The sequence below is a fragment of the Fundulus heteroclitus genome, chromosome 11, assembly GCF_011125445.2.
Source record: "Fundulus heteroclitus isolate FHET01 chromosome 11, MU-UCD_Fhet_4.1, whole genome shotgun sequence".
Taxonomy (NCBI): Eukaryota; Metazoa; Chordata; class Actinopteri; order Cyprinodontiformes; family Fundulidae; genus Fundulus; species Fundulus heteroclitus.
The window spans coordinates 9139744-9160743 of NC_046371.1; positions in this window are offsets into that span (position 1 = coordinate 9139744).

Below are 21000 nucleotides of genomic sequence, written 5' to 3' on the forward strand. Positions count from 1 at the left end.
ACATCCAATCATGGATAAAGTTAATGTTCCCCATGTTTCAATGCTCTCCTTGAGTTGAAGTTTTCCTGCGAAATTCAAACTAAACAGGTTGTTTGGATTTTTTTAAATTTTTATGGGTCTAGGTAATTAACTATTGAGACAAGTTCACTCTTTTGCCAGTTAATGGTGTACCCGGAGACCTTTTTAAATGAGTCAACAAGCTTGAGCAGATGTGGAACTTATTGCTCAGGGTTTGTAACAAAAAGGGGCACATCATCTGCATATAAGGAGATTTCATGATCAGCTCCACCCAACATTATAGGTTTAATGAAGACATGCTCCCTCACGCTAAATGCCAGGGGCTCAATGACCAATGCAAAAAGGAGTGGCGCGAGGGGACATCCTTGTCGTATCCCCCTCTTCAAAGCAAAGAAGGGGGACCTATCTGAGTTGGTGAGAACCAAGGCTTTAGGCTTTGAATACAACATGCGCACCCAAGAGATAAAAGATAGGCCCAGACTAAACCTTTCCAAAATCCTAAAAAGATACTGCCATTCCACCTGGTCAAGAGCCTTTTATGCAGGTAGACACAGGACGGCCTTCTTGGAGGCTTTGTCAAAGGGACAGTATAAAATATCCATCACATGCCTAACATTAAAGAAAGAATCGATTTCCATCTGATCAGTATTTATAATGGATTCTACACATGCATGTAACCTTTTTGCAAGTATTTTAGTAAATGTTTTAAAATCTAGGTTGAGCATGGAGAGTTGACGCTAAGATAAAGGCTACATTTGATCTCTGTCCGCTGAGTGAAAGAACATCCTAAGTAAAAATTTAGCTATTTGATTTGCAAATTTCATGGACTATTAAATCCCAAGTACATCTGGTCCTGGGTTTTTCCCATTTTGCATATTTCTGATCAAACAGAACATTTCATCTGGGGATATTTCCGCTTCACGAGAGGCTTCATCCAGCTTTGGTATGTTTAGATCTTTTCAATTCAATTCAATTTTCAATTTTATTTATATAGCGGCAATTCATGAAACATGTCATCTCAAGGCACTTTACAAAATCAAAATCAATCAGTTTATACAGATTGGGGCAGATTATACAGATGGGTCAAAAAAATTCCTATACAAGGGAACCCAGTTGATTGCATCCAAGTCTTGACAAACAGCATTCACTCCTGAAGAGGCGTGGAGCCACAGGGAGAGTTGTCTGCATTGTAAAATGGCTTTGCAGCAATCCCTCATACTGAGCAAGCATGAAGCGACAGTGGAAAGAAAAGCTCCCCATTAACGGGAAGGAAAAGCCTCCAGCAGAACCGGGCTCAGTATGAACGGTCATCTGCCACAACCGACTGGGGGTTGTTCTGAAATAAATGCAAAAATCGAGGTAGTGAAACCATCTTGATTGCTTTAACACATCCAATCATGGATAAAGTTAATGTTCCCCATGTTTCAATGCTCTCCTTGAGTTGAAGTTTTCCTGCGAAATTCAAACTAAACAGGTTGTTTGGATTTTTATTTTTATTTTTATGGGTCTAGGTAATTAGCTATTGATACAAGTTCACTCTTTTGCCAGTTAATGTTGTATCCGGAGACTTTTTCAAATGAGTCAACAAGTTTGAGCAGTTGTGGAACTTATTGCTCAGGGTTTGTAACAAAAAGGGGCACATCATCTGCATATAAGGAAATTTCATGATCAGCTCCACCCAACATTATAGGTTTAATGAAGGCATGCTCCCTCACGCTAAATGCCAGGGGCTCATTGACCAATGCAAAAAGGAGCGGCAAGAGGGAACATCCTTGTCGTATCCCCCTCTTCAAAGCGAAGGAGGGTGACTTATCTGAGTTGGTGAGAACCAAGGCTTTAGGCTTTGAATACAACATGCACACCCAAGAGATAAAAGATAGGCCCAGACTAAACCTTTCCAAAATCCTAAAAAGATACTGCCATTCCACCTGGTCAAGAGCCTTTTATGCAGGTAGACACAGGATGGCCTTCTTGGAGGCTTTGTCAAAGGGACAGTATAAAATATCCATCACATGCCTAACATTAAAGAAAGAATCGATTTCCATCTGATCAGTATTTATAATGGATTCTACACATGCATGTAACCTTTTTGCAAGTATTTTAGTAAATGTTTTAAAATCTAGGTTGAGCATGGAGAGTTAACGTTAAGATAAAGGCTACATTTGATCTCTGTCCTCTGAGTGAAAGAACATCCTAAGTAAAAATTTAGCTATTTGATTTGCAAATTTCATGGACAATTAAATCCCAAATACATCTGGTCCTGGGTTTTTCCCATTTTGCATATTTCTGATCAAACAGAACATTTTATCTGGGGATATTTCCGCTTCACGAGAGGCTTCATCCGGCTTTGGTATGTTTAGATCTTTTCAATTCAATTCAATTCAATTTTCAATTTTATTTATATAGCGGCAATTCATGAAACATGTCATCTCAAGGCACTTTACAAAATCAATCAGATTATACAGATTGGGGCAGGCCCCTCCAATAACTGAACTGAACATCATTTTAACATTTCAATGACAAAAATTAGAAAGGTGATGGTTTAAGACATTTATTATTATTATTATTTTCCCCCCAGTGTCCTGTCTAGCAATGTGGCAATAGGAATTGATGTCTTAACGCCAAATAGAGCTCGACAGATTTTGCTCTCACAAGATGAGCAATCAGCTTTCGCCATAGTGCTCCGCTTGATTTATGCATGTAAATAGTTTTATTGTGATTCCTGTGGGGAGAATTTCAAATTATGTGGACACTACAGTGGGAAAGTAGGAGAGTAAAGGAAGATCAAGAAGAGAAAAAAAGAAAGAGGAGGTGAAAGAAAGAAGACATAAAAGGGAAAGAATGATAAAACGTCTTCCGTCTGCTTCATCACCTGGAAAGAGAGATGTAAAAAGAACAACACAACCAACAGACATAGTGTAACAGATACAATAGAGTAACACCTTGAAACCGTTGCTAAATCATATGTATTATTATTTAAGCTGACATGAGTAAAGTGATACCTGAGAAAAGAAAGTGAAAATAAATAAATAAATAAATAAATAAATAAATGAATGAATAAATAAATTACTGGCTTTCTGTATATAAGTGAACACTTAGAACCTGGAACCCAGCACCTGTGGGTGTTTGTGAAAGTGCACTTGAGTATGTGAAATTTATCCAGAAGGAAATTGCTCAATAGTGGTTGTGAAGAACCAAAGGCCCGCCTTCCCCGAGCACTGAGGCAGGGGTCAGGGGACAATAACCCCGGACTCCCAAAGGGGCTCCCAAAGCAGGCCGCCCAAGTGGGGCCCACACAGGAAATCTGCACTCCCCCCCCCCCCCCCCCCCCCAAGGAAAGAGGAGAGACGACCCCAAGGAAATCCTCCAGTCACCGCAATGCCGAAGCCCCCAGGAGCTGCGACGGCGAGCCCATGGGCTCTGCCGGGAGCCAGCTATGCTGAAGTGGTCCCGGCAATGGGCCCCGAGGGCCAGAGGCCCCAGGGGTGCCCTGCCCAGCTGAGCCCTGGGCGCTGCACAGTGGCACAGTGGGTAGAAGTGACCAAAAGTCTACAAAGCACTGTTGCTTTGTAGGTCCTGGGTTCAAGTCCAACCCTGGGTCTTATTGCATGGATCTGCATGTTCTCCCTGTGCATGCGTGGGTTCAAGCCGGGTACTCCGGCTTCTTCCCACAGGAGGCCAATTAACCTAACATGAGTGTTAGGTTAATTGGCCTCTCTAAGTTCTCCCTAGGTATGTGTGAATGGTTGTTTGTCCTATCTATCTCTGTGTTGCCCTGCGAGACTGTTGACCTGTCCAGGGTGTACCCCGCCTCATGCCCATTGACAGCTGGAGATAGGCACCAGCACCCCTCGCGACCTCAACAGGTATAAGTGTGTAGGAAAAACTGATGGATGGATGGAAAACAGCTAAGGGTTTTACCAGTACATCTATCAGAAAAAGTATTTTAAAATAAACCTGTATTGTAAACACTAATATTTACAAGATAGACAACATATAAACATGCCCCTGCTCTTGGTAGCCAACATTTGGTATTTATTTAACTGTTTCTAGAATGATAGTAAAAAAGTGCACTCTAGGAGGATTTACCTGTTGTAAAACTGTCTCATATCTCCTTTGAGAAAGTTGTTGTCTTCCTCTTCCTCATTTTTATTAGAACTAGCCCAAAAAAATTCAAAACACATGATGAAAAGACTTTATTATAAACAACATGATTTGGATAATAGGCAAAAATAATGCAAATATGTCTCCAGAGCATACAACAAGGATACTCTGATGAATGAAAAAATCAGTTTTTCGATTGTGGCACGATAGAAATTGAAACACACCTGACCAGTGAGGTCATCTATGTAGCATATAAAGTGTAGCGCAGCTCTTGGCTTTTAGTATCAGAATTCAGGAGAACTAGCCTGCAGGATCCCACTAAACATCATAATGAAAGTGATCTTTTCTCTGACTCTTATCTGGGCACTCTACAGCACAGGTAACATTTGTAATTGTTATTGGTTTGTGAAGTAAGAAAATAATAGAATTAGATATTATATCTTTTTCAGCTGTACTTGCAACTTAATGGCTGTTGTTCGTTTAATAAACAAGAGTTTTGGGATTTTTCCAATCTTTGTAATTTTATTATTTAATGAATGTTTGGTAACTAGATCCAAGTGGATCTAAGTAAACAATGTAATCAGATATTACATATTTTTCATCTGTTCAGTTAATAAACAGGAGTTTGAGTATTTTTCAGATCCTTGTGATTTTATTTTCTAAATTAATGTTTAAGATTTAAATACAAATAAGTTGAATTTTTGTCAATGTTTTGCAGAAGATTATCATGCAGGTCAAAACTGTTATGTATCGACTGTCTACATATTTCTAATTCTTCTTGAAACATCATTGATCTCTGTGTTGTTCTAGTTTAAAAAAACAATGATATTCTATTCTCCAAGTATGCAAAGCTTTCTCTTTCCAGCAAACATTTTCTTCAATCAGGCTGTGGTGTCACAGATGTATTTTCTTCAGAGGTCAATAAATGGAATATTGTTTAATTGTATTTTATACTCTTTTTGTTTTGCTAGTTTATCTTTATTTTGTGAACTGAAAACACATTCTCTGTGGTTTATTTATGACCTAATTTAATTGTAATGGTCTAATAATATATCCACTATGATTCTGCAATTATTGTGAAGATAATATATATTTAAAAAAATTATAATTTACAAAACCCAAAGAAACTTAACATATATAGCTGCAGTTACAAACTGATGCTGTTTTTTATTTTAAAATTTAAAATAAGAAAAACTTAATCAGTGATAAATATTTTAAGCACATGTCATTTCTAACTGGTTCTTACGGTGGCCGAGAGGTGCAAACGCACTGCAAGTATATAAATGTGCTGCAAATACAAAAAGTACTCCAAACATTAAACAGAGGCTAACAGACAAAACACACGCAATGGAAAATGGCAGGAAAAAAGAAACGCTGCAATCACAGAAATTAAACACAATGTGCAAACCTGATGTAAACACAAGTGATGCTGACACAAAATGCATGCAAAGGTGAAATGCTGCAAGTGGTAAAAATCGTTTCAAGTTCGACCACCAACTAAGTCATATCAGACTGCGCAGTATAGAGAGAGCATTACAACGCACTTTTAACTCACCAACGTCCGGTCATGTGGTTCATGTAGTGTAGTCCTCAATAATTCTAAATGTAGCGCTATCAGCTAGTATGAGCGGCTGCTGGCAGGACAGATTGCAAAAAAACAGCTAATTTCTGTTTTCCCTCCCAATTATTGATCAGTAACAGCATACTTATGTAGCTGCAGTGCGTTTGCACCTCTCGGCCACCGTAGGTTCTATTATTTGAAACCATTATTTTTCATTTACTTCTTTCTCCTGGTTGCAGCTGGGGCCCTGGAGTGTGCAACCTGCTCAGATCCTATGTGCTCTACCACGGTATCGCAAACATGTAACCCAGGGATGATGTGCATAACAGCTACCCTACTAGGTATTGTTCATTTCATTGTATGACTGAGGTTGTGAGTATTCTCAACTAGGGCTGGACGAGAATTCAATTACAATATATATTGATGATAGAAAAAAGGGGTCAATAAAAGTTAAAAAGAATAACAGTTTTCCTTCCTTTTGTATACTAGCCTATCATGTAGGTTAATATTGCAGTTATTACGTCCTCCCAGCCAATCACAACACAGACCCAGGAAAGCTCTGCCCCCTTCAAAGAGTTCAGAGAGCACACGTTCTTTTTCATTTTTAAAAAACTTGCAGTTTTGGTGAAAAGTTGATTGAATAAGGGGCTAAGTTTGAATTTAGTGTTTGTGTGTTCTGTTTCTAAAAATAGGTAGCTAAGCAATAGCATTAAACAGCCATGGCTGTACTTAAAATATGTTCTGAAATAGTTGATAATTATCAATATCGATCAATATGATTTCTATTTTATCGATATGCTTTTTACTTCTTACAGCATCTGGGGATACAGGCGCAGTAATCCGCAAAGGTTGTGCACCATCCACTCTGTGTCCACACACAGACCGTCAGACTTTTTCAGTCAGCTTGGCTTCCCTAAATGCAACTGCATCTGTTCAGTGCTGCAACAACGACAACTGCAACTCAGAAACTCTGGCTCGTAGGCTTTGTCACAGTTTTAAAAAAATCTAATCCTCCCTTTTTTAATTTAGTATTTATTGAGGTTTCACTTAGACTATGCTGCTTTTGTTTCAGCGCCCCCTGCTTCGTTACCTAACTCCGTCCAGTGCATTGCTTGTGATCCCATCGCTCCATGGTGCAACACTACAATAACATGTTTAGGAGATCAGACCAACTGCTTCAAGACAACTGGTGAGTTTAACAAATTACAGACTATTTCCCGGTTCATTTGTTTCAATATCAATCAGAGCAGGATCAAAGTAAAATATATATTCATGCTAATTCTTATGAACATTTATTTATTTATTTACAAAACAATGACAAATTACAGAAAGTAAAGAAATGTTACACTATATAAGGGGAGGCGAAAGGGAGGTGAGGGGAAGAAGAGGACAGGGAAGTATATAGTTAATGAAATTGTAGGCAACTATGGATGCAGGAAAAATATAAATGAAAAATTAATAAATAATAATGAACTCAAAAGAAATAGAAAAGAAACGGTTATGTGTACATGTAAGTGAAACAAATAATAAATGCAAAAATAAATCAATAAAATTATCTGGAAGGGTGATTGGTAAATGATTATAAAAATGTGTGCTTTATTCATAATTAGAATATAATGGCACAGTGATAATAATAATAATAATAATAATAATAATAATAATAATAATAATAATAATAATAATAATAATAATAATAATAATAATAATAATAATAATAATGTCAACTAAGCATATCAAGAACCATGATGGTCGATTCTGGTAGCCGCCGTGGATCCTGGGCATTCAACCAGGGCACCCCATGGGATCCCATCCCCTCTAGACAGGCCACGCCCAACCCATGTGTGAATCTTATTAATTAATTTATTTTATATCTATATGTCTGATTCACTGATGTCAACTAAAATAGTGAGATGCAATTAAAAGTGGCCCTAACCCTGGACCCTACCTACACTATATGTTTTTTTTTTTTTTTTATTGTTTTGTGTGCTTTTTATCCTTTTTGGATTTATATATGTACATACTAATGTGATGCATTAAAATGGGCAATAAACGTAATAAATGGTTTCATTTATTAAAATAAATGTAACCATTTATTTTATGACAGTCTTAACTGTAAAGCAATAAACCCTAACTTCACCCATTCATAGAGCACAAAGAGTGGTATGAAGTCTTAAAAATATGTTATGTTGAATCTATAATGTCCTAAAAATTGACAAACTTGCAACAATCCTCTGCTTTTTTTATATCTACAGTCACAACCGGAGAAACGACAATTCCTCTGATGGGCTGTGCAACCCCAAATACATGTTCAGCTGCTTCAAGTCTGGGTAGTATACCGTTCATCCAGGATCCTAGTTCACTTAAACTCGGACCAATATGGTATGGAACTAATTTGTGCAATGATGCATCTAGCTTCAGATTTGGCCTTCTCCATCTGCTGGTTGGATTCTTTATCTTTATCATTTAACTGGTTAAAGACAAATCAGATGTGTCACATCTAAACCACAATTATATAAACTCTGTTTCTCTGTATTTTGAATTGAGGAAAATTAAAAAGAGGCCGCAGTTTAAATTTCCATGTGTGTGACACTTGTATTTAAAGGTTTCTTTTAGTATATCTAACTTTAAATAAAGGAATTATGTTTGTTAATTATATATTCTTACAATTCTTTTGATGTCTATTAACGTTTCACATATCAAATTAATCTAAATACATCTTAATGAATGGGAATAGTAAAACTTCGGCATCTCAAACATGCACTGGTTCAAATTTAAACTTCTGTGTTTGAACTGAAATTTTACTTTCCTATTAATTAAATCAAAATTGATGATCTCTTTTGTGGGTTTGTGCTATTGTTTTATATTTGTATATATATATATATATATATATATATATATATATATATATATATATATATATATATATATATATATATATATATATATATATATATATATATATATATATATATATATATATATATATTTATATATATCACTGATTCTTGAGAGTCGGGACAAAACACGTTTTAAAAAACTATTTTTAAAAATACACACTATATCAATTAGAGTGATATGTTTCTGCAGAGAAAGATCTTAGCTATTTAACCATGTAAATGAACAAATTCTAAATAAAAACAAATTTTTAACAAATAAACATGTTTCCCTTCAGAACTGGATTTTTGTCAACTCCGTCAGACACACTAAAAAGTATATAATTTTAATTCTGCCAATGATACAAGAATCTGAAGTTCTGAAGTATATTATAATAATGTTTAATTACTCTATGTAAAAAACAAAATACAATATATAAACTTAGTTGTGATTTCACACTATTTTGAAAACTGATTTCTAAATATTTGCATTTTTAAACTTTGATTTTAATTTCAATATAGTAAAAACAAATTCCTTAAATAAATAAAACATAAGAGGATGTAGATCAGATGGTCCTTTATTACAAAAACAACATAAACTGAAGGAAGAATATTTTTTCTCCCAAAAAATTAACAAAAACATCCATCCAACGCTGTTGAAGATCTGACGGTGTTGACAAAAAATGTGCGCATTGCTGATTATTGAACAGATTTGCTCTTTGAACACTACTACTACTCCTTGTTATTAGAGCATTTTACTTATTGTAAAGAAAACTATAATAAACATATTGCACATACACCGTTTCTAACTATTATAAATGACACCATTTCTAACTATCAAAAAAATAATAAGGAAAACAAGGGGCCCTCCTTTCCTTCTGTTTTCATCTGCCTCCCCTATATCACTTCCTGCTCTCCATCTTCTCATCCACCTGTTCTTCTCTTCTTTTCCTCTTTTTTAAGTACCCATTTACTTTAAAGTGGTGTGTGTGTGTGTGTGTGTGTGTGTAAAACCCTTCGATATATTTTCTTTCTCATTTTGTTTCGTTGCTTTGTTACGTTCTTAAGCTTCTCTTTCAAAGTTTTTATTTCTCTTGAATGCCTTTTTCTCATTTTATTTATCTCCCTTTCCTGTCTGAGAGACTGTCTGCTGTGTCTGTGTATTGTTGAATATCCTGATCTTGCGGACTATCTGGTGGGGTGTGTGCCTTCAGCATTGCATCTTCATTGGATATTTTCTCTCTGGACCTTTTCTGTGCCTCTCTCCAATACTTTCTCCAATTCCTCTCTGTCCTGTCTCCCATCTCGTTTATTTATATTACTTTTTTGTCTTTAACTCTCTTCTTCCATCTTTGTCTTTCCTTCTCTTGCATAGCATGCTTGCTCTCTTGGTCACTGTTTAATTTTTCTCTTCTCTTTTGTTGGTACTCTCTATTTCTTCCCCTTTACTCCTCAAGTGACAATTTCTGTCCAGCCATTTTTTTTCTACAATACAAATTGAAATAAAGAAAAATGTACTTGAATAATACTATAGAATTGGATTTTTATTTACTTGATATGATTGATTGACTGATGGATGAATGTAAAATCCTCTAGGTGCAGTATGTAGTTTTCATAACCAGATGTTGGGAAAATCTACACACGGGCTTCACATTTCTCTATCTCTGTCTCTACATATATAAATATATATATTAAAGAGCTGGCAAAGTTACACGTAACAATAATAAGCAGACCACTTCCTGCCCATTCTCTAGAAGTCAGAAGCGTATGGTTAAATATTGTAATGCATGCTATGTATGTGCATTTATGTGTAAATAAAACCCTGAAATATCAGTTTAACCCTTCACTATATTCACAAATAATATTATATTCGCACATTAAGAGGTTATTGGTGGTTTTGTCAACTCCGTCAGCTTACAGGTCAACTCCGTCAGCAGTAGAAACTGACGGAGTTGACGTCTGACGGAGTTGACGTAAGGGCATGTATTTTCCCTATAAAACATGTATTCTACACTGCAGCTAGGTAGTGTTTCCTCAGTTGCTAGCTGTCCCAATAACCTCATAAAATTGCTTATATTCAATCCACTATGGTTTAAAAAAGTATCTCAACAGAAATATGGTATTGACATGGTGCAGCTGTGACCATAGGATTATTGACATTTGACTGAAAATTTGACTGAAAATTATGAACTCATACATAAATGGAGCCAAACTGCTCTGGAAACTCTTTGTTAGACCAACCACAGTGTGGCATTACAACACACCCAAGAGTAAATCAACTTCTCAGTAACAAAAAATACTCCAAAGATTTTTCTGAAACTGTGTTTTATTTTTGTACTTTATGTATAAAGATTTAAGAGTAAATCTAGTCCATAGCAAGTTTTTATGCTGATGATAAATATAAGTAGATAAACCTCTGCGTCCAAAATTTAACAGTCAAATTAACCCTTATTTATTCTTGTTCTAAGACCATTTTTCTGTTTTGAATCTTTCAATTTCATCTTAAATATAAAATAGTTTAAAAGATAATTTTCAGTTACTATCAAGAAAGAGAAATTATATGATTTTATCTGTTTGTTTGAAACTACATTAAGTTTTGTCTTTTCATTCGAAATAAATGACTTTGACACAATGAAGCCTGACTCAGTTTGTGTTTGTCACTTCTTCCATGACATACTCTGAATGGTGGCATCTGTCATGTACAGAATGAAGCAGTGGCAGAGGCTTCATTGTAAAATGCAAAAACAGAAATGTAGAAAAACTATGACATCTATAAAGAGAGACTTTATAGATGTAACTTGCCACTGAAAATGCAAGGGAAACTTTCTTCTCTGGGATTATCAACTAAAAACATTAATAATATTTGTGCTGTATTTGCCACAGTCGACAGGTTAACAAATCCTCCTGTGTCCGTGGCTTCCAAACTCCACTCTACCAGGGCTTGTAATAAATTTGCCAACTTCTTTACTGAGAAAGTCCTACAGATTAGAGGATGAGTCTGCACATCCATATCAAGTTCAGAACCAAAGCTGTATCTAACTAGAACTGATCTTGACAAAATGTCCCAATTCAGCCAAATAAACTACAAAAGCTTAGAGGAAATCATTCAGCAGCTAAGTTCCTCCTTCTGGTGCCTTTATGTTCTACCCACAGCTTTCTTTAGTAAAAGTTATGCCTGTCATAGTGTCTGATTTGACTCACATAATAAAGACGTCCCTTCTGTCAGGAGGTTACCCCCAGTTCCTTAAAACAGCAATTATCAAACCAATGTTGAAAAAGAACAGTTTGGACAAACTACTTCGGCAGAACTACTGGCCCATCTCAAACCTCCCTTTTATCAGTCAGATTATTGAAAAAGTTGTGTTTTAACAGTTAAACACACCTTAACAATGACCAGCCATGTTGACGTTTTCCAGTCAAGGGTGGTCTCTGTACCGTGCTCACCACAGTACAGAGACCGCCCTTGTCAAGGTGTTTAATGACATCCATATAAATGCAGACTGTGGAAGAACCACAGTGCTGGTATTATTGGACCTCAGTGCAGCATTCAATACTGTTGATCACTCCATTCTGCTAAAGCGCCTGGAAAAAAACGGTCGGCCTTTTTGGTACAGCACTCGGCTGGTTTAAATCCTACTGAAAGGACAGGGAGTTTTTTGTGTCAGTAGGTAACTTTACATCAGAGATGACAAAAATCACATGGCAAGGCAAGGCAAGGCAAATTTATTTATATAGCACAATTCAGTACAGGGACAATGCAAAGTGCTTTACATGATTAAAATATAGCAAATTAAAACAGAATGAAAGCAAGTAGGAATAAAATGTAGATAGAAATTAGAACAAAGAAGTGGTTATTCAGTTAACTAGAACAGTTAAAGGCAATCCTAAACAAATGTGTTTTTAATCTTGATTTAAAGGAACTTTAAGGCTTTCCGCACCTTTACAATTTTCTGGAAGTTTGTTACAGATAAGATATCGGAGCATAGGAACTAAATGATGCTTCTCCTTGTTTAGTTCTGGTTCTAGGTATGCAGAGTAGGCTGGAGCCAGAAGACCTGAGTGGTCTGGATGGTTTATACGCTGATAACAAGTCTGTGATGTATTTAGGTGCTAAGCCATTTAGGGATTTATAGACTAACAGAAGTATTTTAAAGTCTATTCTCTGAGATACAGGGAGCCAGTGTAAGGACTTTAGAACTGGGGTGATGTGCTCTACTTTCTTGGTCTTAGTGAGGACGCGGGCAGCAGCGTTCTGGATCAGCTGCAGCTGTCTGATCCACTTTTTAGGCAGACCTGTGAAAACACCGTTGCAGTAATCTATTCGACTAAAAATAAATGCAGGGATTAGTTTTTCCAGATCCTGCTGAGACATCAGTCCTTTAATCCTAGAAATGTTCTTCAGGTGATAGAAAGCCGACCTTGTAACTGTCTTTAGATGCTTTTGGAGGTTCAGGTCTGAGTCCATCACTACTCCCAGATTTCGGGCCTGATTAGTGGTTTTTAGCTGAAGCTGTGTGCTAACTTTTGATCTCTCCTCTATTGGTCCAAATGTTATTACTTGTGTTTTGTTTTTATTCAACTGAAGAACATTTTGGCACATCCACGTATTGATTTCCTGTAGGCATTTACTCAGTGCTTGAACAGGTCCATAGTCACCTGGTGACATGGTGATGTAGAGCTGTGTGTCATCTGCATAGTTATGGTAGCTGATGTTGTTGTTTTTTATTATCTGAGCTAGAGGGAGCATGTAGATATTGAATAGGAGGGGACCCAGGATGGACCCTTGGGGAACCCCACATGTGATTTTTGTCATCTCTGATGTAAAGTTACCTACTGATACAAAAAATTCCCTGTCCTTTAAGTAGGATTTAAACCAGTTGAGAGCTGTACCAGAGAGGCCGACCCAGTTTTCCAGACGTTCTAACAGAATGGAGTGATCGACAGTATCAAATGCTGCACTGAGGTCCAATAGAACCAGCACGGTGGTTCTTCCACAATCTGTGGATCTCATTAAAAACCTTGATAAGGGCGGTCTCTGTACTGTGGTACTGTGGTGAGCACGGAAGCCAGACTGGAAAACGTCAAAGCGGCTGGTCATTGTCAAGAAGGTGTTTAATTGTTGAAATACAGCTTTTTCAATAATCTTACTGATAAAGGGGTGGTTTGAGATGGGCCTGTAGTTCTGGAGTAGAAGTTTGTCTAAATTGTTCTTTTTCAGCAGTGGTTTGATATTTGCTGTTTTTAGGGACTGGGGGAAAACACCTGACAGAAGGGACGTGTTTATTATCTGAGTCAACTCAGACACTATGACAGGTAAAACTTTCTTAAGGAAAACTGTGGGTAGAACATCAAGACAGCATGAAGAGGAACTTAGCTGCTGAATGATCTGCTCTAAGCTTTTGTGGTTTATTTGGCTGAATTGGGACATTTTGTCAGGATAAGTTCCAGCTGAATACGGCTTTGGTTCTGGAGCTGGTGTGGATGTACAAACTGATCCTCTAATTTTTAGGATTTTTTCAGTAAAGAAGTTAGCAAATTCATTGCAGGCCCTGGTGGAGTGGAGTTCAGAAGCCACGGACACAGGAGGATTTGTTAACCTGTCGACTGTAGAAAATAACACACGAGCATCATTAATGTTTTTCTTGATGATCTCTGAGAAGAAAGATTCTCTTGCATTTTTCAGTTGTAAGTTATATCTGTAAAGTCTCTCTTTATGGATGTCATAGTGAACCTGGAGTCTGTTCTTTCTCCACCTGCGTTCAGCTTTGCGACATTCCCTTTTTTCACCTCTAACTGCTGGAGCATTTCTCCAAGGAGATTTTTTCTTCCCGGAAAAAACTTTCACTTTAACTGGAGCAATGCAGTTAATGATGTCTGAGACTTTAGACTGAAAGTTATCTACTAGTTCATCTACTGAGTTGCAGCCCAAGGTTGAGGTAGCAGAGTAAGCTTGAATAAAAGTTTCTGTGGCATTGTCCTTAAAGGTGCGTTTTCTTACGATGTCCCTTTGGCTAAATGAGTCACTGTAAATTATGCATTCAAAGGTAACGGAGAAGTGATCGGATAAGGCAACATCAGTTACATTGACCTGTGAAATGTTTAGACCTTTAGTGATGATCAAGTCTAAAATATGTCCCTGTTTGTGTGTTGGCTGTTTAACATGTTGGGTTAAACCAAAGTTTAACCTATATCACCTTTCACAGCAACAGGTTTCTCATCTCAGTCGACCAGACAAATCTCTATTGCTCTCCTCAGTGCGCTCTGGGCGGTGAGGTGGGAGGATTTTACCCGATGGTGCGCTGCGTGCGAGGGATAAACAGGGTGGAAATGCATAAATAAAAACTGTAAATGGCTCCTATACAGTGATCATAGGAGCTGACCGGTCTGAGATCAGCCTCCTGATGTTACAAGTTCTTTAAAATGAAAGCGCACACCCAAAATACAAGTAACGTAATTTTGCGCACCTGAAAAAAGCGCACGGCAGAAACGCATCGAAGCGCTGAGGCACAGAAATACGGTGCATGTAGTTAAAAAATGCAGAATTAATAAAAACAACTTATAACCAGACGTAGCGTTTTAAACTGCATCTGGTGAGCAGAACTGTTTTATGATCCAGAGTGCAGCCATGACTGGTTATGAATGAAGGCAATATCTGGCAGCAGCTCTCTTCCCCCGCCCCCCCTCCCCTCCTGCGTACGTAGTACAGGACCTTACCGGCTTACTTTCACCACTGTTAAGACTAAAATTATTCATAACTCTGATCGTTCCTCCTGCTGCTCTGTTAACATGAACTGCAGCAGGAATTACTGATGGCCACAAGCTGTGAAAGAAGCTGAAACATCTCAGCAGAAGGCGGAGTTTTTATCGTCCGCTGCCCAAATGGGCGTTGGAATTTTATGCGTGAAAAATGCCATGTTTGCGTGTGACCGTGTGAAGTCAGTGACGGTCAATGCGTGATAGTTGAGAGCACTGATCTCCTATCTATCTATCTCTCTCCTAAACTCTCCAAACACCAAACTAACTGTCTCAAACTAAATAACCACTATCCAAACTCTGCTATCCAAACTATCAAAACTCTATCCACTCTCTCAACTGACCGCAACTCGCCTACAACAACCCACATTTTGAATGGAGCCTGTGGGGTTTCTAAAAGCTGTCGAAGCCGCGCCAACATCTGAACCACTTCCCGAAGCAGTCACGTGGTACAGCCGGCCAGCGAGGCTTCGGACGTCATCGTTTTCGGCTCCTCCCCTAAATGAAGCAAGCCTCGATACGCGCTTCACGGAAACGCCCCCTCCATTACTCGACACACGCCTCGAAGCCTCGGCACATAACGTAACATCACTAGAATAAGGCTTTTCTGTCCAATCATCACAAACAAAACGTGAGAAATTTGTTCTTCACAACAGGGACACAACCATTTTAAACGGAATTGTGAGACAAATGTACTGACTCTACAAATAGCATTCAGTATTATTGATTTTATAATTTGTGGAACTTATTAAACTTATACATATAAGTGGTATATAATATAAGCACTACATCCTTCTGTCTCTGTATTCCCATTTGAACTTGATGTTGAAATGATAAACCATGGAAACATTTAAAGCTGCACCTTTAGTCCTTTGACTAAGACTGCTGTAAATTCCTTTGCACATTTTTCAGTTAATCATATGGTGGAGTGATTCACTATTAAATAAAAATGTATATAAAGTAGGTCATACCTGCACCTTTCTCAGGTATCCAACTGTTCTTGCCTGCATAGTGACTCAACAGTGTAAATTGAAATACACAAGAACAAAAGGCTGCCTATTATTTTCTGTTTTGATTTCTTATAAACATCAATCTGTCTTAGAGGTTTGTAACAAACAAAACCTGGAGCAATGACTCACATTATTTTACGTTTTATGATGGATTTATTTTTCTAACCTTGCCTGCAAGTTGAATTCTTGTGGGGTTGTGCATTCACAAACACACGAGAATCAGTCATGTCCCACTCCCGTCTAAACTGGGCCTGAACCAAAAACGGTTCTGGCCAATCATGTTGCAGTACTATGATTTAAGGCGGCACTTAGAGTTGTAATGATAGCAAGAGCTGCCGAGCCCACAGCCAAATCAAAATTAGCATGGCAGTGCAGGGGGATGCATGTGTAGCTTCTGCTATCACATCTATTTGTCAAAATCCACTATTTCTTCTTTGAAAAATGAAAAGCAAGAAGTGCATTGACCAGCGTAACTTGTGGTTTCTCATGACGCCTGCTGTTTTACATTTTAATTTGATACAGTGATTGGCTAAAACCAACCTTTGGTAGGCAGGCACTAGTTCTTGCTTTGCCCAATCAGCTTGGAAAGTTCTGCTGAATGTCCCCCATTTTCCTGAATGGATTCAATGGGAGCAGTCCCAGATTGATAATGTACAGAACATACATTATGTGCCTCACATTATCCATCTGGCTTGCCAAGTTATTATGGCAGAGAGGGGCTAGTGTAGTCCTGCTGATTTTCTTCACAGTCTTCACCACTCTCTGCAGACATTTGTGGTCCACCGCAGTAGTGCTGCTGTACTAGCAGTGGTTGAGTTGACACAATGACCTTCAAACATCGACTGGTATGTTTGATGAGGGGATAGCCGGACCAAAGTGCAGTCAGTAACTTAAATTAACCAGATAAAACCCCATTGAGATCTAGACCTCTTTTACAAGGGTGACCTGGCCAAGAAAGGCAGCAGCACACGTTATAATAATCAAGTCAGACGAACAACAACAACAAACAGTCAGCAAAAATCCAATTCAAAGACATTAAAATATAAAAGTACTAAAGTGCGAGTAAATAAGCGGTATAAATAGATACCGCTTATAATTGCAGCAGTTATACACTAGATACAGTAACAATTTAAAAAAACGCAGGCGCTGTGCAAAAGATTTACCTTGACGGTTTCTTAGAGTAGAGCGGAATGCTCCCAATGGAACAAGTTCTGATATTTTTGGTTCAGATTGGTGGTCATTCCAAGCAGAGGGGACAGAGAAACTGAATACTTTTCTACCTGTTTCAGGTACTAATACAAGGAACAGAAAAGTGCAGAACGTCATTTGAGCTTAGGGCATAACGGCTACCAGTTCTCTTCAGAAAGGTCCATAAATATATGGGAACCAAGCCAAGAAGAGCCTTATAAACTAGGGTCATACAGTATGTATAGCGTGTTATATTGAGAGAAGGCATGCCAGCTTTTGCATAGAGTTCACTGTGGTGGATGAGGTGGCTCCAACCAGTGATGAACCTCAGGGCACAGTGGTACACAGGAGTTAAAGGTTTCAGGCAGCTGGTTGAAGCTGACATATAACTGAATTAAATTAAATTCAATTCAATTTTTATTTATATAGCACCAATTCATGAAACATGTCATCTCAAGGCACTTTACAAAGTCAAATTCAATCATATTATACAGATTGGGTCAGATTATACAGATTGGTCGAAAATTTCCTATATAAGGGAACCAGTTGATTGCATCAAAGTCCCGACAAGCAGCATTCACTCCTGAAGAAGCATAGAGCCACTGGGAGAGTCGTCTGCATTGTCCATGGCTTTGCAGCAATCTTTCATCTCATACTGAGCAAGCATGAAGCGATAGCGTATATAGCATATATACAATGTATATGTGTATATACTGTTAAGAAAATATCTTAGTCAAGCAGAGTGGTGTCTGTCTCTCCCTGCTCCAGTGTAAGATAAACATGGAGTTTTATTGCTGAGGGGGTGGGTCAGAAAGAGAGTTCCTTTGTTCAAAACAGATTTCCCCCTCCTCCTAAAAAACATGGGATGGTCTCACCCTTAAAAAGATGTGTACAGACTTTTTAAAGTTAGACAGACTTCTCGACCGTGCGGGGAAAACATCTTGATTGGTAAATGTATACTCTGTCTCCATATTTAATTTCTATGAATTAAATACACATAAAAACTGTTCTACTTCTGGATTAATGTCTTTTCACTTGCGGCCAAATCCGGAACTGGGAAAGATGGGTTTTCAATAGACATGTAATAGCAGCCAGGTAAACCCAATCTTCATCACCAGTCAAAATTCCTTTTAATATAGGGTAGTTCATTGTTATTGTTTTGATGCGGGTTTTTCGCGCATGCGCGCCTGACTGGTAGGCAAAAGGCGAACACAATGGCGGACGCAAACAGAGAAACCAACGAGTTCTCCATGTATTTTTCTTCTTTAGATAACGTATCACAAGATCGTTTTAAGAGTAAGTTGGTGGTTGATGGTATCAGATTGCCAGATCCACACAGCAAAAGCCTGAAGGGACGGAGCGAGTCTGTGAAATGCTGGCCAAGTGTTCCGTACCGCGACATACAGCTGCCTTATAAACACGCAGGCCAGTACAGACGAGAGAGCACGAAAGCCCCTGAAACCACTGGACGGCTACAATTATTTTATATCGGGGAAAAAGGCTCCAGCAACCCCCGTGACGCCATGAGGGATTAAGCGGTCAGAAAATGGATGGATGTTCAGACATGTTTATGTAACAGCACAAAGCGGCATCGGACACAGACCGCGTCTCAGCAGAGAGGAAGACCCGCCCGGTAGGTTAAAAAAAAACATTGTTTACTACAGATTATTTTGGTGTTTTTGTCTTGTTAAAATGGGTGGGGGTGTCGGCGACGTTGCAGCGTAAACACAGACGTACTAGCGCCCGTGAACGGGCGGAGGGGAGGTGGCGATCGCTACACGGGCCGGAGAAGCGGCCCGTGTAGTGTTTACGCAGCAGAGCAGAGCTCCAGACAGTGGCTGCTGCTGCCGCAGCCCGTGAACCCGCTGTCTGCTCCGCCGCAGCGGCTGCTGCTGCTTCAGACAGCGGCTGCTGCTGCTGCTGTAGCAGCCGCTTCTCCGGCCCGTCTAGCGATCGCCACCTCCCCTCCGCCGCTATTTAAGTAGAACAATGACTAGAGCAGAATTAAGTTGTATTTACCGAGGATGAAGTGTAGACTGCAAATTCTGTCGTAGTATGATGGCTCCCCCAGTCCACTGGGAGTGTCTGCCTGTGCTCTTTTCATTGAAAATATCCATTTCTTTCTTCGTCCTTCCTCCTTCGGTAAACAACAGAAACGTACATCCGACGATTTGGAATGCCTCTCTGTGCAACCGGGAGCACAACAAGTCTTAGGCATTGTTTAGATTCCAAAAATAAACTAACTAAAAGTATGCTCTAAATCACCCGTTTTGTCATGTAGTAGACGAGAACAGTACTGTTTTTTGCCTACCCGCGGGACCCGGATGTAGCGCTGACGTCACGCGTGACGTCACATGTGAACTACCTTATATCTTGAATTGTAATTTTGACTAGTCAAAATTCCTTTTAAGATATCTCTAAATTAATTAGAGATATCTTGAATTATTCAACTTTTTCATTTAAGTTATCTTAAAATGACATTCTGACTAGTCAAAATGACATTACCGATATCTTGAATTACATGCCATATGTCATCACACATGAACCGGAGGCGTGCGCTTTTTTTTTCAGAGGAGCTAAAGGAGGGTGCTGTAATGCCTTGTGCCGTCTAGCATGTCAAAATCTAGAACTAGCTGGCTTTACCATAATTTCCGAAGAGGCAGATAGCTTTACCACAGTAAAAAAAACTGCATCTGGTTATTAACTGAACTGGCCCGGGCTGAGGAATATTCATTATTTCCAGCTTGGACATGAGTCAACAGTAGCGCTTTCAGCTTCCCTAAGCCGTTTTTCAGTGCATTGTGTGTGTCGCCAGCAAGTAAATCCGAAATTCTTTGCAAATTTCTTAAGCATTCTTCAAGTATACTATTTACACACTCTCCGCATATCCCATACTGAAAAAGCTCTTTCTATATTGTGGCATTTTCTTACACTTTTGTCGAAAACTGCCAGCGCCATTGAATGTTCAGGCAATTATATGGACAGCTTACAGCTAATAAGGGGCTCACACGCAATGTCTTATTTCAGATATCTTCAATTGTAATTCCGACTAGTCATAATTACGTTCGAGATATCTTAAATTACAATTACGGATGTGTGCCGCTTTCAATGACGAATCCGGTGACGTAATTTGAGATATCTTGAAAGGAATTTTGACTAGTCAAAATGTAATTGAAGATATCTTGAATTATTATTTTTCCTAGTCAGAATGTAAATAAAGATATCTTAAATTACCATTCCGGATTGTCAAAATGTAGTGTTGTCTAGTCAAAATGCATTTTAAGATATCTGGAATGTAATTACGGATACTCAGACGAAACCGAATTTATGTTATTTCGGCTTGCCATACATTTCAAGATATCTTAAATTTAGTTTTTACTAGTCAAAACTGCATTTCACCTATCCAAAAATACATTTAAGATATCTTGAATTATGGTGGCATTTGAGATATCTTTAATTAGAATTAGGACTAGTCAAAACTAAATTTAAGATA